The sequence below is a fragment of the Mus caroli genome, chromosome 14 (genome assembly GCF_900094665.2).
Source record: "Mus caroli chromosome 14, CAROLI_EIJ_v1.1, whole genome shotgun sequence".
NCBI lineage: Eukaryota > Metazoa > Chordata > Mammalia > Rodentia > Muridae > Mus > Mus caroli.
The window spans coordinates 113291959-113310729 of NC_034583.1; the positions used below are offsets into that span (position 1 = coordinate 113291959).

Here is an 18771-nt window from a genome sequence, read left to right on the forward strand (position 1 = left end):
TTGAAGGGCATTTGGGTTCTTTCCAGCTTCTGGCTATTATAAATAAGGCTGCTATGAACATAGTGGAGCTTGTGTCTTTGTTATATGTTGGAGCATCTTTTGGGTATATGTCCAGGAGTGGTGTAGCTGGGTCTTCAGGTAATACTATGTCCAATTTTCTGAGAAACCTTCAGACTGATTTTTCAGAACCCAGTTCTCCCACCAGAACAAGTCCTGCATACCTCATCACACCAGAAAAGCAAGATTCTGATTTAAAATCACTTCTCATGATGATGATAGAAAACTTTAAAAGTATATAAATAACTCTCTTAAAGAAATACAAGAGAACACAGGTAAACACCTAGATGCCCTTAAAGAAGAAACACAAAAATCTCTTAGAGAATTACAGGAAAATACAACCAACAGGTGAAAGAACTGAACCAAACCATCTAGAATCTAGAAATGGAAATAGAAACAACTAAAAAAATTACAAAGAGAGACAACCCTGGAGATAGAATATCCAGGAAAGAGATCAGGGGTCATAAATGCAAGCATCACCAACAGAATACAAGAGATAGAAGAGAGAATCTCAGGTGCAGATGACACCACAGAAAACATTGACACAACAGTCAAAGAAAATACAAAAGGAAAAAAGCTCCTAACCCAAGACATCCAGGAAATCCAGGACACAGTAAGAAGACCAAACCTAGGGATAATAGATATAAAAGAGAGAGAAGATTTTCAACTTAAAGGGCCAGTAAATATCTTCAGCAAAATTATAGAAGAAAACTTCCCTAACCTAAAGGATTATTACATTAAGATATATATATATATATATATATATATATATATATTTATACCATGTGTATGCTTTGGACAAGAGGCTAGGCTAAGACATTGAGTCCTAAACAGCAAAACCAACAAAAATGCAGATGCCATGCATTTTAAAATAGGTCAGAAATCCCAGTAGAGAACAGGATTTAGTGGTGATCTGGATGACTTCAGTCCTATCTTTCATGACTTTGTAGTTCTCTTTAAAGTTTATTTTGTATACTTTCGTACAATATAGACAACAAGTTGAATATATACTCCGACCCATGCTTAGATACTCAGGCAGCATTTCCTGACAAGTTCTGTGAGTTCCTCCTCAAGGTACTTAAAAGAACAGAGCAGGAATACTTCTGTCCTCCTACCCTTGAATTAGAAGGAGTTAATCCATGGAAACTCAGTATTATGATTGGTATCCAGCCTCACTCACACAAGCAAACATGTAAACTGCATGGAGGTTATTAGTAAAAACAATTATGAATGCTAAATATTTTTAGTTTGTTAGAGTTTGTATCTTTGTACACAGTAAACTTAATTATCTTAGTCATCTTGGCATGAAGATCAAGGGAAAATTCCAGAATAAACTCACAAACAGGTTTCCTGGCCTTATTGGTTGTTGGTGTTGAACATCCATTAATGACAGGTGAAAAGGCATCTTGAACTAGAGAAGTTCAAAACTATTTATTGATCATTTATTTGTAAAGTGTCTAAATCAAGATTTTTTTAAAATGTTAAATTTAACAAAGGTCCCCACTTGTATACATTTTAATGATGATTCTGTAGATTTTTAAGAAGAAACCTCTTTAAGGTATCAATAGGATCTTTCTTTAAACTATAAAACCACGGGAGAGATTTCCTGGAAGCTGTCTACACACACACACACACACACACACACACACACACACACACACGAAAAACAAGTCAGTTTTTTGATGATCCTGGCATTTCCCTGACCTATCTGAAATTCAGGATCAGCTCACTTAGGCAATACCAGGTCCCTTTGCACTGGAAAGAAGCCCAACAGTACTTAGTCTCCACACCACACCAGCAAATACCAATATTATAGGACCAACAGTATTAAAAAATGTTTTCTGGTTAAGATCTGATTTTTTTTTTTAGAAATGCCTGAGATTAGGATTTTATTAAAAGTCACATTCAAAGAGTTAAAATGAACAAGAGCCAGGACTTTGGATGACACTCTGGAACCCAGTGAGTGACATCTGGAAGACTGCCTATAAATAGAATTTGTCTAAATGTGGGACTTTAAAATTAATTCCAGTGAGATTTAAATATATCTATGCATCTTTATATGCTTTAGATGTCTCAGCTTGTCCATTTTGATGAGATGGAGAATATTTCAATGGGATGAAGCAATATTTTAAAACAGAAAATATGTCTTACCCAAAATTCTTCAGACAATGATAGACTTTTAAATTCAACCATTATGTCTTTTTAAAAAGATGTATTGAGAGGAAGAGAGACAGAGAGACAGAGACAAAGATGCACAGATATGAAGTTCGGAGGACAATTTTTCCACACCATGTAGCCCCTGAAGATGGAAGTCAGGTCTCAGGCATAGTGACAAGTAACTTTATGCAATGAGACAATGTTATTCTAAACCTAACAATAATAACACCATGCATTCTGGAATGAAAAACTGATAGCTTACATTTATTATATATTTAATATATTAAGTTTTGTTTAGACATTTTATAAGTTTTAAGTCACATAATCCTCATAACCACTTTGTGAAGGATGTAGCATTACTATTATCCTAATATTTATTGTGTAGGTGAGGAAATTAAGGGACAGTCAGCTTTAAATACAAGATCATTCTTAAGTAGCAGAGCTAGAAGCTGACATGAAGTACTATTCTCACAAGCTTGAGCTCTCAACTGCTGCACTGTTCTCTCCCCATATTAGCAACAACAAAAACAAAATCTAATAAAAAAATACTAAGCCCTTACCTACCTATGCACAGCATTGTTTTTAAAGTTGGTTTCCTGTTCAAAATGATCCAATTGAAAAGAACACGGTAGCAACCAGAATGGACTTCTTAAAAATATCTCCTAGGACCAACATAGGAACCACAAAATGAATAAATTATAATTTAAAATACCCTGAGACATAAAATATTACAGGCTTGGATATATGATATAAACCAAAGTAAATGCAATTCATATTAACATTAGTATTTACCACTTATAGATAGCAAAGAAGAAAACCACCGGTCCCCGTATCTGTGATCTCAACTTGTCCAGGCATGTGGTTTATTGTATACACACACACACACACACACACACACACACACACACCCCAACAAAATAACAGGATTTAACAATCATTGGTCTTTAATATCTCTCAATATATCCACTCTCTGCTCCTTCAAATTGTTGGCCCTTTTTTTACTGTTATTTTATACACACACACACACACACACACACACACACGTGCGCACGNACACACACACACACACACACACACACACACACACACACACACACAGAAGAGAGAGAGAGAGAGAGAAACAGAACCATTCCTTTCCTTACTTTCCTTACTGTCTTCCATGTTACCCTAGTGGACCAGAACAGCACTTTTGAACAAAGAAAGGATGAAATCCAGAATACTGCATCATTTAGACAACACCTAACAAAATATGTAACAATTATAAGAATCTAAAACTAGGCAAGTCTGCCCATTATATTTTAGAAATAGCAATGAAGTGACTTCTAAACTATGCCAAGTTTGGGGTGCTAGTTTGGCCTGAGTTCTCACTGACCTACTGTGTGTTACACAGTCACATGACCCTTTGGCACCTAGTGTTTGACAGATACTTTTTAATAAAATTGGCTTTTACTTTTCCTCCCAGTGGTCACAGTATATTTATACTATAATCATCCCTCGTCAACATTTCTATCAAAAGCATTGAGATAACTGACAAAGGTCAAATAGTGTTTTCTGTCTCTATAAAATTAATTATCCTCTGGAGACAGACTCTGGATAAGCAAAGATTTCTGAGCAAAAAGTATAATTGGAGACAATTTGTCTATACACAGCAAAGTTGGATTCTTTCAAACTACTCAAGTAAGACACAGCCAAAGCATTTAGTTGTACTTGCTGTGTCTTCAAATAATGAGATACCAACATTTTAAAACTAGAAGAGACATCAGTGGAAAATAATGAACCTAAGTTTCTTGTAACCCAAGCTACTTGTGTGTCCCAGATATGTATAATAAAGAACATATCTCAGTTTTTGTTTATGGTTTCATCATAATTACTTAAAGCTTCTCAATTCTGAATGTCTTGTTTTCATAAATCAGTGTATCATAATCTTATATCTTTGCCTTTCTGGTAGCTTCCACCCACATACTCAATCCTCTCTAAGAACTATTCATCCCTACTGCAGTGTTCCTAAGGCTAGGCAGCAAATATCCAGATCTTCACTGTGCTGTCTGTACAAACATGGATTCTTTCTAGATCCTATATCACAACTAACAATAAGAAATTATGGAGCTGATTTGGGACATGTCATTTATGTATTATTACGCAAATATTATAGGATACATACATGGTGCACTATTGTGTCATTGTATGAGAGCCATCAGACAAGTCATACCCTTCAAGTGGATGATGTTTTGATGGTCCCACTGCAAACAACAAAAGATATGACTCTGTTGAATTAAATAATTAATAAATAAATTCCGACAGTGGGTTTGCTACCCATCTCAATGTTTTATATTTCCTAATGAAAGAGACACACTCAGCCTTTATATTTTATATGCCTTACACAGCACAATAGCTAGGGCACTGACTAACCTCCACTACCTCCTACTAATAATTCCTAGCTACTACTTAATATATTTTGTGTTCTATCTTGGCTGCCCTAGACCCAGTTGGGCAGCCCTATGGGCCACTTTCTCCAGGCTCCTTCACATGGAATCTATGCCTCTCTGTCCTTTACTATTCTCAGGTATGGCATCTTTCCTCTATTCTACATTCTTCCAGCTTGGAGGATCTCTCTTCTCTGTCCTCCTCCTCTTCCCACATCTGGGAATCCTAAAATCCTGCCTGTCTGTCCTCTCCAGCTATTGGCTGTTGGCATCTTTTTTTACCAATCAGAACTAACTGGGGGTAGAATCCCAGAAGCTATGTGCAAATGTATTTGTACAAACAGTTTTTGGGGGAACATAATTAGCATTAGAATAGAAGCAGTTACATGACTCCAGAGATAGGAAATGGTAACTTAGGAGAGTGGCCTCAGTCTAAGGTGATAGGAAAGAAAAACATTCTGGTCTTGGAATTTTAGTTTGACCTGGGCTCTGATGAACTGAAATCTTCATAGCAAAGGAGGAAAAGTAAAGATGTGACGTGAGGTATAAAGCCAAATAAAACTGTATGTTATCCACTCTGTGGCAATCTTCCCCATTGTCATCTCAGTCTGCTGTAATTTCTCATTGTCTATTGTGATGTGAAGGAAAATATCACATTTCCATGGAAAATGCAGTGCATAGCTGTATGCCTGTTGTCAAGATCTGGAGTGACAACAGCGGTAGTGATCTCTAGTGAGAGCAGAAGTTGTGGGGAAAATTCTACAATATCTTATGTCTGAGCTAGTTCTTCAGCACACTGAACAAGACAGAGAGAAGGGATGTTTCTTGTTTCTAAGGAAAAGTAGTTGGTGATATGTCTAAGGGTGCTAATCTCTGATCATGAATGTAATAATGGCTTATTAGACTAGCTAAACATTTATTGTACAACATGAAAGCCATTCCTAAGTGATTAGTGGCTTACACAAATGGGTAATTATTATTATCTTCTACACAATGAAATAACTACTCCCTGTATTCATTCTCACTATGTAGATATTTTGAGATCTATGACCAAATTTAAAACCTACAATTATCCCGAGTACCATTTTTTCTAAATTATTGATAGCTATACACATTGTAAGATGAAAGTCATATTTCTTATTGCTCAATATATGGAATTGCTTTGACATTCAGTTTGTGTGTGCTGCATCTACGCAATATATCTCTGTGTCCATGAGGCTTTTTTTTGGGGGGGGTACTTATTTCATTTACATTTCCAATGCTATCCCAAAAGTCCCCCACACACTCCCCCACCCACTCCCCTACCCACCCACTCCCACTTCTTGGCCCTGGCATTTCCCTGTACTGAGGCATATAAAGTTTGCAAGACCAATGGGCCTCTCTTTCCACTGATGGCCTGCTAGGCCATCTTCTGATTCATATGCAGCTAGAGACATGAGCTCTGGGGGGTGGGGGGGTGGGTATTGGTTAGTTCATATTGTTGTTCCACCTATAGGATTGCAGATCTCTTCAGCTCCTTGGGTACTTTCTCTAGATCCTCCATTGGAGGCCCTGTGATACATCCAATAGCTGTCTGTGAGCATCCACTTCTGTGTTTGCCAGGTCCCGGCATAGTCTCACAAGAGACAGCCATATCTGGGTCCTTCCATGAGGCCTTTTTAAAAGCAGACACTTGGAGTGAATTCTGATTTCTTTATAGTTTAACATTACCTTGTTCCCATAAAAGAGGATGAGGAAACAGAAGAAAACAAAGTATATATATATATATGATGCTTCTAATGGGGGGGGGTGTGAAATAGTTGAAACTAAACTTAAGAACTCTTCAGAAAGAAGATAAAAGAGGCCACATTTTTGTGAGATGAACAACCTACCATATTAGCAGGTGTAACAATTCTCTGATGATAGTGTTCCACTATGAATTGGACTGTGAAAAGATTTGACAATAATGGATGGCATAGCATGAAATATTTTTGTGTGAAATTTGTTTTTAAAAAATGATAAAAAGTTGTAAAGAAAATATCTAATAAAAACAAAAAAAAATATTTTGGCTTAACAAAATTAGTGAAAAACATCAGTACATGTTAACCTATTGTATTATATCTTATACATATTATACAGTAAAGATAAGTGATACATTTTAAAAAACAAAGTTCATATTAATCCTAAACAATCTCAGAATGTATTGGTTCTCAAAATCCATTTGATGGCTTAAAAAATATCAGCATAAATGCAAGACAAATTGACAAAGGTGATCAAAATTATCTTCTATTATGTGATGTCACAAATCTTGTAAATGCTGGCAGCAAACATAATCAATGATAGTTGCAGATGGAAATAGAAAGAGGAGGAAAAAGTAGATAGAGGGAGACAGAAACTAACATAGATACTACGGATTGCTATATTTACAATAGATTAATTTTTTTCTCATTTTCAGTTTCAAAAGTCCCAAAGAAACATTCTAGTTGGCTTTGTTAGATAAGGAATCCATTCTTGTTCCAGTTAACTTTGGTCATACAAGAAAATAGGCATGTCCACTATACCCAGCGGTTGCTTTAAAAGGGAAAGAAAGCTGGATATCAAGCCAGGGGATATCCAGTGTGGTCTTAGGGCCAAGATCCACTAATCCTGGGAAATTTTCTATCAGAATTAATTCCTGGTGTGTTGAGAAAGATAATCTTCAATTACATGCAGCTTTTGTTGATGGTGGTGTTCTTTTTTTATTTTGTTCTATCAAATTTGTATTATTTCTTTTAACTCATTGTTCTCTCAACTGAAGTTCCCCTCCCTCCACTCCTTCTAGCTAACCTCCACCTCCCCACATCCCACACTCCTCCATTTTCCTTCATAAAAGAGCAGGCCTCACAGGGCTATCCATTGAACATAGTCTATCAAGTCTAGCTGCATATGTAGCTGAGGATGGCCTAGTCGGTCACCAATGGGAGGAAAGGCCCTTGGTCCTGTAAAGGTTCTATGCCCCAGTATAGAGAAATAACAGGGTCAGGAATTGGGACTGGGTGAGTTGGGGAGCAGGGGGAGGGGGAAAGGGAGAGGGTAGGGGATTTTCAGAGGGGAAACTAGAAAAGGGAATAACATTTGAAATGCAAAAATTATCTAATTAAAAAGAAAAAAGAAAAGACAAGCAACACCCTTAAAAGTATCAAATAGGAAAAAAAAGATTCTATAAGACTGGCACACGGTTAGATGAGTCAATCCAGCTGAAGGTTCCTATAAACAAGCAAAAGAGTCAGAGACACCTCTACTCTCACTTTCAGGAATCCCACAAGAACACCAAGCTTCACAACCATAACTTATATGCAGAGAACCATGCTCAAATCCCTATAGACTCCATGGTTGCTGCTTCAGTCTCTGTGAGCCACTATGACCCCTGCTTAGTTGATTCTGTAGGCCTTGTTATTCTGATCCCTGACTCCGCCCCCCCACCCCCCACCCCCCATTCAAGGTGTTCTTCAAGCTCTGCCTAATGTTTGGCTCTTTGTTCCTGTCAGTTGTTGGATAAAGCCTCTCTGACAATTATTGGACTAGGCACCCGTCTATGTCTGTGTAACCGGGCAAAACTTCCAGTGGATGGACATCACCTCAGCCACAAAACCTTTGATCTACCATTTATCCTGCCTGCAATAGGTGCTGGGTAATGGCTGTGCAAAACTTATGGGAGTGGCCAAGCAATAACTGCTCCAACTTGAGACTCCAGCCATGAGAGGAAACCCAAACCAGACACTGCCTGGATGGCGTAAACCAGAGGCTGAACAGCCCAGAGAACTAGAATAGAACCAAACATAACTGGTTAAAAAAAAGCGAATGAAATGATTCCATTACCTTTGTAATGAGATCAAAGTAAATGGTAAGTTGATTGACAGCAGCAATTTAAGAGGTCTCAGAAAACAGATTTGTGGAAAATGTAAATATTTTCTCCAGAGATTATCAAAAGATGGCTGGGCAAATGGGCCATTAAATTCATAAAAATACCTGCCTCTGCTACATAAGAACCTGAACTGTCCAGGAGTCAAAAATTCATGTTTCAGTAGAAATTCTAGTGCATTCGAAAATTATTCTGAGTAAACTCATATACACCTTTCTTTGTGCATATTTATGTTTAGCATTATTGTTTAGGGATGTGGATGCTGAATCATTATGTACCAAAAAGGGGGCTTGTGGTGTTCTCCAGGATTTTTTGGCTTACTGAACACATTCCTGCTTCTACCACTAGAGGGCACAAATAAAGCTGGCTTGAAGAAAAACAGGATTTGAAAATGACAACATTCCTATTAGGGAGGCTGAGTTTGTACACTTAGATGTGTGTGTTTTCTTTAAATCAGAAGAAAAATCACACATTCACACTTAAGCATGTATCTCCATTCTTTTCTCTCTCAAACTCTCACAAAAAAAAGTGTGTACATTTGAAAGGAGCAAGAAGCACAAATTACTCATAAGAATGCAGAGTATATTAAATGATAGAAGTTAAATAAATGATCATCAAAAACAGAAAAACATATAAGATACTGTCCCAGCTACAGTTTCCTTAAAAACATATTCCTATTTGTCTGATCTACAGTGAGAACTGTAGAGTCAATAGTTTTTGTTTTTTGTTTTTTCTTTTTGTTTTGTTGTTGTTGTTGTTGTTTTAGAGTAAAGTTTTTTACTTTATTGTAATGTTTTTTCTGTACTTTGCCTTAAACGTATTTTCACATTTCTTATTTGCACATACACATGTTTACATACACACAATATATTCTGAAGTTTAAACACTATGAGTACAATACAGATTATACATCCATGTATAAGTCACAGAATAAACTAACTACACAGAACAGGCAATTATAAGTCTTTAATATAGGGCTCCATTTTAAATGCATTTTTAATTAAAAGAAAAACACAAAATATTAATAACATCTAAAACTTACTGTGTGCTCCATGATGCACATTGCTTTAAATAATTTCTTTTTATTTAAAGTGGATTATGTTAATGGATTTTTATTAGATATTTTCCTTATTTACATTTCAAATGTTATCCCCTTTCCTAGTTTCCCCTCCAAAAACCCCCTATCCCACCCCCACCCCTGTCCCCCTGCTCACCAACCCACCCACTCCAGCTCCCATCCTGGCATTCCCCTACACTGGGGCATCAAGCCTCTCAGAGAATTGTTATGCTAGGCTCCTGTCTGTAAGTATAACTGAGTATTGTTAATAGTGTCAGGGTTGGTTCTCGCCCATGGGATGGGTCTGAAGTTGGGCCAGTCATTCGTTGGCCATTCCCTTGGTCTCTGCTCTATTTTTGTCCCTGAGCTCTTGGAGGCAGGACAAACTTGGTTTGAAGGTTTTGTAAATAGGTTGCTGTTCTTATTTCTCTCTCTCCTGAGAGTCCTGTCTGGCTATAGGACGTGACCACTTTAGGCTTCTTATCCCTCACTGCTATGAGTCTCAACTAGAGTCACCCTCTTAGACTCACTCCATCCCAGATCTCTGGCCCATCTTAGAGATGACCCCCTCTTTGTCCCCTCCTTGTTATTTAGCTTCTGTGGGTCCCAGAAACTGAACCACCAATCAAAGAGCATATATTGGTATGGGAGAGGGGAGCCTTCTCCGCAGGAAAAAAGGGGAGGGGTAATTGGGATGGGAGAAGAGTTTGTGAGTGGGCCTGGGGGGTGGAAAGCTGAATAAATAAATAAATAAATAAATAAATAAATAAATAAATAAGGAAAAAAGAAAAAATACAAGATGTGGTTTTGTTGCTATCTTCACAGAGTGGTGCACCAGAGTTACAACTGGAGAGTATCTTCATCTTCAACAGCTCATTTTAGCTTTTAAAAATAAAAGGAGAGAGGGGGATGGGAGGCCTAGATTCTTCCTAATAAGCAAATGATTCTCAATCTTGTCAGCTTGAGTGTCTGGCAAGCTCTCATACCTGCAATCACATTAGATCACTGCCTTGATTTGTTTACATCTATTTTATAAAGCCCTTTGCAGAGCCAACAATCATACCAAAAATAAAACCAAAACAGCATGTAGTTTACTGAGATGCCTTTAAGGGCAGAGAAAGGATACCTAGCCAGATGATGTAATTTAATTTTGGTGTCTATGAAAGTGGAAAATAAACTACTGGGAACAGAAAAGTAATGTCAAAATGTAAAATATTGATTGCCCTCAGTTTTTTGAGACTTCTCTAAAACTCCAATCTTAAAAATTATAAACTAGGAGATATAGATTTTCAGTCACTCAGAACAGTCTTTCCCAACGTCTTTTTTTAAAAGCACTTTAAAACATTTAGATTCATTTTTATTATGTGTGTTTGTGTCTGCTTGTGTAGTGATATGTGAACATGTGCAGTGCCCATGGAGGTACTATAGCTGGAGTTACTAACCCTTGTGAGCTACCCAACGTGAGTGCTGAAAACTGAATCAGGTATCCCACAAGAACAATGTGTGCACTTAAACTGCCAAGCCATTTCTCCATTAAAATGTATGTCTTTTAATTTCTTAACAGATGATTTATTAAACCATATATGCCTTCCATAGGAACAAATCTGGCCCTTATTGCAAAGTTATACTAAGAACATATCTCCTTTTCTGATCCAGTTTTTTAACTCTTGAGATGCCAAAAGAGTCCATTGTTATATATAAAATACAATTAGGTTACTGATAGACAGTTATGAGCATCCACCTATAGCAAGAATTATTTTGAAGAATTACATAGTTCTGGTGAACTGAGCCAGAGTTTATCTCTTCTTCCATTCAAATTCTGTCAAGCAGTGTCTCCTATAGAATAACCCTTCAGTATTGAAGGCATTCACAGGAGCTGATGAGCTGCCTCCAAATATAATAGTATATTTTCTTTACTTTTGACTTACATATATGTGGTATGATATATGTATTTTAATATATTAATGTATTAGTAACTAGTAATGATGGTACCAAAAACATATCCAATGAAACTGTGATAGGTATGATATCTGCAACTAATCATAAATATCAACTACAACATACTTCTAATTCACTCTCGACCAAAAAAGAACAGGAGCCTGTGCCCTGAGCAGAGAGACCTTGGGCACTGGCACTGCACCCAGTCCCACAACACCCAAAGGAAGATCCACTCCCAGGTGCTCTAACACACCCAGGATCACAGGATCACAGAGGAAGCTCAACTCCAGTAAATCAGACACACTCAGGAACATTGGAGCTCTGACACACTCAAGATCACAGCTAAGGCCACAACATATTTCCCAACACCCAGCATAACTGAAACCCACATAGGAACCAAGAAAATGCAAAACCCCACCCAGCCAGAGGCACTGGTTTCTGCCAGCTTGCACCTGTGCCCAGAGCAAACACAGGGCTAAGGCTCCCCACCCACCCCAGAAAAACCCAAAGAAAGCTTGACTCCCAGGAGCTCTAACACAACAGGATCTGAAGATCTTGGTCATACCAGGATTTCAGGATCCCAGAGGCAGCTTGACTTCCAGGAGCTCTGACACACCTAGGACCTCAAGATCACAGGATCCCAGAATCACAGGATCACAGAAACATCTGAACTCTGAGGAGTTCTGGCACAACCAGGATCACAGGAGGAAGAGGCTCCAGTCAGAGACAGCAAGGGAAGGTAGCACTAGAGATAACAAGAGGCAAGCACTAAAACATAAGCAACAGAAACCAAGGCCACTTAGCATTATCAGAACCCAGTTCTCCCACCACAGCAAATCATGGATACTCTATCACACCAGAAAAGCAAGATTGGGGTTTAAAATCACATCTCATGGTGATGATAGAGGACTTTAATAAGGATATAAATAAGTCGGGCGTGGTGGTGCATGCCTTTGATCTCAGCACTCAGGAGCCAGAGGCAGGCAGATTTCTGAGTTCGAGGCCACTGGTCTACAAAGTGAGTTCCAGGACAGCCAGGGCTATATTGAGAAACCCTGTCTCGAAAAACAAAACACAAAACAAAAAACCAAAACCAAAACAAACAAACAAACAAAAAACCAAGGGTATAAATAACTCCCTTAAAGAAATACAGGAGAACACAGGTAAAAAAGCCCTTAATGAGGAAACACAAAGACCCTTGAAAGAATTGAGCAAAACCATCCAGGATCTAAAAATGGAAATAGAAACAAAAAAGAAATCACAAAGAGAGAAAACCCTGGAGATAGAAAACCTAGGAAAGAGATCAGGTGTCACAGATGCAAGCATCACCAACAGAATACAAGAGATAGAAGAGAGAATCTCAGGGGCAGAAGATACCATAGAAAACACTGACACAACAGTCCATGAAAATGCAAAATGCAAAAAGCTCCTAACCCAAAACATCCAGGAAATCCAGAATACAATGAAAAGACCAAAGCTAAGAATAATAGGAATAGAAGAGGGAGATTTCTAGTTCAAAGGCCCAGAAAATATCTTCAACAAAATCATGTATGAAAACTACACTAACCTAAATAAAAAGATGGCTATAAATGTAAAGAAACTTACAGAACACCAAATAAAGTGAACCAGAAAAGAAAATCCTCCTGTCACATAACATCCAAAACACCAAATGTACAGAACGGTAAAAAAATATTAAAATCTGCCAGGGGAAAAAGTCAAGTAACATATTAAGGCAGACCTATTAGAATTACACCAGAGATCTCACCAGAGACTATAAAAGCCAGAAGATCCTGGGCAGATGTCATACAGACCCTAAGAGAACACAAATGCCAGTCTAGGCTACTATACCCAGCAAAACTCTAAATTAATACAGATGGAGAAACCAAGATATTCCATGACAAAAACAAATTTACACAGTATCTTTCCAAAAATCCAGGTGTACAAAGGATAGTAGATGGAAAACTCCAACACAAGGAGGGAAACTATACCATAGAAAAAGCAAGAAAGTAATGTTCTTTCAACAAACCCAAAAGAAGATAGCCACACAAACATAATTCCACCTCTAACAACAAAAATAACAGGACGTAACAATCAATTTTCCTTAATATCTCTTAACATCAATGGACTCAATTCCCCAAATAAAAAGACAGACTAACAGACGAGATATATAAACACAACTTAATATAAATAAATAAATTTAAAAATAGAGTCAACAAGGAAAGAAAAGAAAAGAAAAGAAAAGAAAAGAAAAGAAAAGAAAAGAAAAGAAAAGAAAAGAAAAGAAAAGAAAAGAAAAGAAAAGAATGTTCAATATCCCTAGTCATTAGGAAAATGCAAACAAAACAACCCTGAGATTCTACCCCACACCAGTCAGAATGGCTAAGATCAAAAACTCAGGTGACAGTATAGAGGCTGGAAAAGATGTGGAGAAAGAGGAACACTCCTCCATTGCTGGTGAGATTGCAAGCTGGTACAACCACTCTGGAACTAAGTCTGGTGTGGTTCCTCAGAAAATTGGACATAGTATTCTGATCATGTTTACTCTCAATGTCTCTATATTCTCTCAGGGACATTTTCACATTTCCACATCCCTACTACGTTTCTTCTTTTTAAAATAACCATTGACTGTAATTTGTGTTATACTTCACACTTCTGGGTATGGGACCATTCCTGGAACATGGTTGACTTACTAAGAATCACACCTTAAAAGAAAATTGAATTTCTTTCCCTGAGAAACTATCAATAATCAATAGCTCCTTGATTAAGGGTGTGACTCTGAATCCCTTCTCCACACTATAGTGTTGACTGGCTTGATTTTGTGCAGGTCTTGTACAGGCAGCCACAGCTATTGTGAGTTCATAAGTATAGTAATCCTGTCATGCTTAGAAGATACTGTTTCACTCTAGTCCTCCCTGACCTCTGGTTCTTGCAATAATCCTGGTCCACTTTTTGGCAGTATTCTCTAAGCCTTGAGGGTAGGGGATATGATATACATGTCTGATTTCTGGCTAAGGACTCTACAGACATGTATTCACTGTATCCTAAACAATTGCTACCTAAACTCTTAAATAAGCTCATAGCCATTTAAACTGCAAAACTGTCATAGTGTGTGCATAGGCTATGCTACACCACAGAGTTCCTCAACCTTGCTTAGCATTCAGCTCACTGAGGCACCCACACTTTACAGAATCATTTGCACAATTTCATAGACATGAACACATGCAAGCCTAAATTAAGAAAACTGAGCCCAGCATAGAATCATAATTTCTTTTTTTTCTTTTTTTAATATTTTTATTACGTATTTTCCTCAATTACATTTCCAATGCTATCCCAAAAGTCCCCCATACCCTCCCCCCCACTTCCCTATAATTATGTCTGGAATAATTCACTGTTTGGTTCCCTGAATAACAACTGGCAGCACACATTTATGAATTACAATCTATATTATATATACATAATACAACTATAATATATGTATATATAATATGTAATATATCAAACATTATATATTAGTATATGTATTTATTATAGTTCATAACATATTTTAAGATATACTTTAAAGTAACCATGTCTTCTGGATATAACATGAATGTTGCACATATGAACTCAACTCAGCAGAGGTTATCTATCCAACATTAAGCCAGTAGATGGGAGAGGAGTTATCAATTATGCCTAGTGGAGGAACTATGGCAGTTGATGGCTTGCTGATGGAAGGAAGGAAATTTATCTTTCTTTGGGAATGTGTTCACTAATAGGTTTCCCATACCACAGTGAATGACCCCACACCCATGCCCATATGGACAGCACCAATTGGACTCAATGGTTTAAAATACTAATACTAAGAAAATTTAAATGAGAACATGAATTTAGTGGGGAGACAGGTCAAGTATTGTCAAGAGCATCAGGAGAATAGCAAAGTAGCTAAGATCAAGACACGTTCTTTTAATGCTATATGAATTCTCAAAAATATTATAAAATGATTATTCCAAATACTTTGTTAATAGAATCCCTAAAGCACTCCATTAGTTTTTGTTACTTCTTGAGTCATAATTTGAATAATCTCTGGGTGAGATGATAAATTTTGGCTTTTAATGTTACTAGAGTATTCACTCTACAGGGAAAAATACCAATTTCCATCCCCACATTTTTGGATCACGTGTTTTTCTGAGTGCAGCATTTATATTATGATAACTTTTATGAAATGCTCTATGAAGCATTGTCCATTCCTCTTGATAAGCTTACACCACAAACATCACATGCAATGGTCTTCCGGCACTTTCCTCTGATGGAATAGAGAAAAGAGAGGAAAGGGATGAGGCTTCTAGAAGTATCTAAATCTATGTCAACTTATTTCAAGGATGATTTTTGTTAAAATTTGAATGAAATGAATGAATTTGAAAGAGAAATGAAACATCTTTACAGTAAAAAAAATCAAGGCAGAAATCATTGTTGTAAAATATTTCCTGTTTATTTTCAATACTGCTCTATTTATACCCCAGAACTGTATATAAACAAGAGATGGTCATAGACCAATATAACAGAATTCAAGTGAAGGTTTTTCTTCCCAGACATGTCAAGTTAACAAGATCTGTAGTCTGTGCACAGCACATGTTGCTTAGACTGGTTCTAGTTACTCTTAGTAACCTTTTCTGTTCTAAGCAACTAGCTGATAAAAGTTAATGATGATAAAACATTGTGTGATATTAGGACCAATGTCACAAAGGACAAAATCTAAAACAGCCACTAATCAACTGTGACCTGATATCATATCTACCCAAATGATGACAGCAAATATTGTTTGTATTTGTTAAAGTGTTTAAATGGGATAATATAATTCCCTTGGTCATTTACCAAATGCTTTTGAGATTGCCTCTATGACTGCATTATAATGTAATAAAGACCATGCAGAAAGATATTCCCTGATGAGTTGATATTACTAATGATATCAGAACTGTTTTGAATCATTAAACTCCCAGGATTCTTGACTTCAGGACACACCATGCAGATTTATACAAAATGTACAAAAATCACATTTTTTGTACAACCTATTTAGATTTTGGAAATTCAAATAATGTAGCACAGGATCTTGAGTGTTAGGCAGAAAGGCACCAGCTCTAAATGAGTCCCAGAAAGGGCAGAGAAGCCAAAGCTCATTAATTTACATTTGGGGCTGTGGTCTGGTACTTCCCCATTGGAAACTGATTCTCATTTTGAATTTTAGCAGGCAAAGAACTTACGGGTGTTAATTGTTCTGTATGTTAGGTCACACTTACAGATAACTTTTTATAAGCATTCACGGCATAAAGAATAAATATTTTTCAAAGATTGGTCAAAGTCCAAAATGCAGCAAATTCTTTATGCCTGAAAATTGTGTGATAGACAATTCTTTGCTTGCTAATGTGACTTAAAGTATTTTTCCAAGTTCACAGGCTCAGAGACAATACATCAAAAGTCATTGTATCAACAATGAAATATTTATGTCACTTTAAATGTTCATTTGTCTTTTCTCTAATTACTCTGTATAATTTTATATTTAAGTTCAATACAACTTAGAGGAGAGAAAGGTTTTAACATTTTGTACTTAGAATTTGGTTAAGGAATCAGAATTGCTTTTGTGAAAAAAATTATAAAATCTCCTAAGCATGCTGACTATAAAAAATTTCAATCAACATTTAATATATCTTCTATGTACTCAAATTTTTTTCTTTATTTGTAGTTGTTTAAATTCTTTTTTAAAACAATTTTATTAGATATTTTCTTCATTTACATTTCAAATGCTATCCCAAAAGTCCCCTATACACTCCAGCCACCCTGCTCCCCAACTCACCACTCCGGCTTCCTAGCCCTGCCATTCCCTGTACTGGGGCATATGATCTTCACAAGACCAAGGGCCTCTCCTCCCATTGATGACTGATGAGGCCATCCTCTGCTACATATACAATAAAGAAAAATTTACATGTCTAAAAAAAAGACTAACATTAATGTAAATACATCTATATCATCTCTAAGCATGATGACTTTGGCTCTGGATTTTCCATGTGTCCACTATTCTCACAGTCATCATACTACAACTCAACCTATCATGTTGTATAGGAATATTCACTATATCCTTAATTCTACTGATTTATTGAACAGGAAAATTCATTGAGTAAGGAAAGAGGATGGTTAACAACTTAAGTGTAAATGTAGAGTTTTTTTCTCATGCTGATGGTGAGGTGTTTGTCTTACTCACATATTTTCCTCAGAGTGTCTTCAAAGTATTCTTCCATCAAAGTAAATGATTATCAAAGTTTTCAAATTTAGGAATACTTAGAAAAAAAAGGAAGAATTTTTGGTGAGTACAACTTAGGGAAGTAGGGTGAAGCAGTATTTTGTAGATAGAGACTAGGGACCCCTAAAACAAACAAACAAACAAACAAACAAATAAATAAATAAATAAATAACTCAGCAGAGCTTAGGACTACCTACAGGTAATTATTTAGCTATAGGCTGATATTGATGCTGAGGTTAGTGAAACTGACCTGGTTGGAGTTTACAATTTAGAAACAATTTTTAAGGGGACATAAATAAAAGACCCTAATAGTCAGTAGTAAGACTTTGAGTGCTATGATTCAGAAAGCAAAGCAAACAAAACTTCTCTTTTATCTCTTTTGTGTTTTAAAAGGGTTTTCAATGAACTTACACTACTTTAAAACTCCTTTTTAAATGAGGTGACTGAGCAAAGGGGAAAGTGTGATTACAAAATTCAATTGTTTTTGAGGTTTTATTATTTATGATATAGCACCAAGGGACAGTTCACTATAGTACTAATTTCAAGCCCTTAGATGTATTATGTTGTAATGACTTGTTGCATGTCATTGAGAAACTTAAACCCATACAGAAATACCGGTTGTGGGATCTATTGATGGCCTACTGCTACGAGGTAAAACACCCAAATATAACTGTGACCCTATTATCTCATATTTTCTGAGCAATATCTAGTATCTGAAGCCTTATCTTAAAAGCTATATCCTAAAAAATAATAAATCATATTAATGCTCAAATGTATGTGGAAGGTGAGCTGGACTCCACATTCTGCCATTTGACTTCAAGAAAGGGAGAGGGGACTCCAGAAAATCAAATAACCCCATTTAAAGATGGGGCACAGAGTGAACAAAGAATTCTCAACTGAGGAATACCAAAGGGCTGAGAAGCACCTGAAAAAATGTTCAACATCCTTAATCATCAGGGAAATGCAAATCAAAACAACCCTGAGATTC

At 36.7% G+C, this 18771-nt stretch overlaps 1 protein-coding gene and 1 long non-coding RNA gene across 6 annotated transcripts in view; both read right to left on the bottom strand.

The window, feature by feature from the left end:
* Fgf14 (fibroblast growth factor 14) overlaps positions 1–18771 on the bottom strand; it is a 637724-nt gene that overhangs the window by 392409 nt on the left and 226544 nt on the right. The gene's annotated exons all lie outside the window — the stretch shown is intronic.
* Positions 2609–12114, bottom strand: LOC115029235. The gene is made up of 3 exons (XR_003834789.1): positions 12078–12114; positions 4376–4454; positions 2609–2876 (listed from the first exon to the last, which is right to left on the bottom strand). It is a non-coding gene; the product is annotated as an uncharacterized LOC115029235 (long non-coding RNA).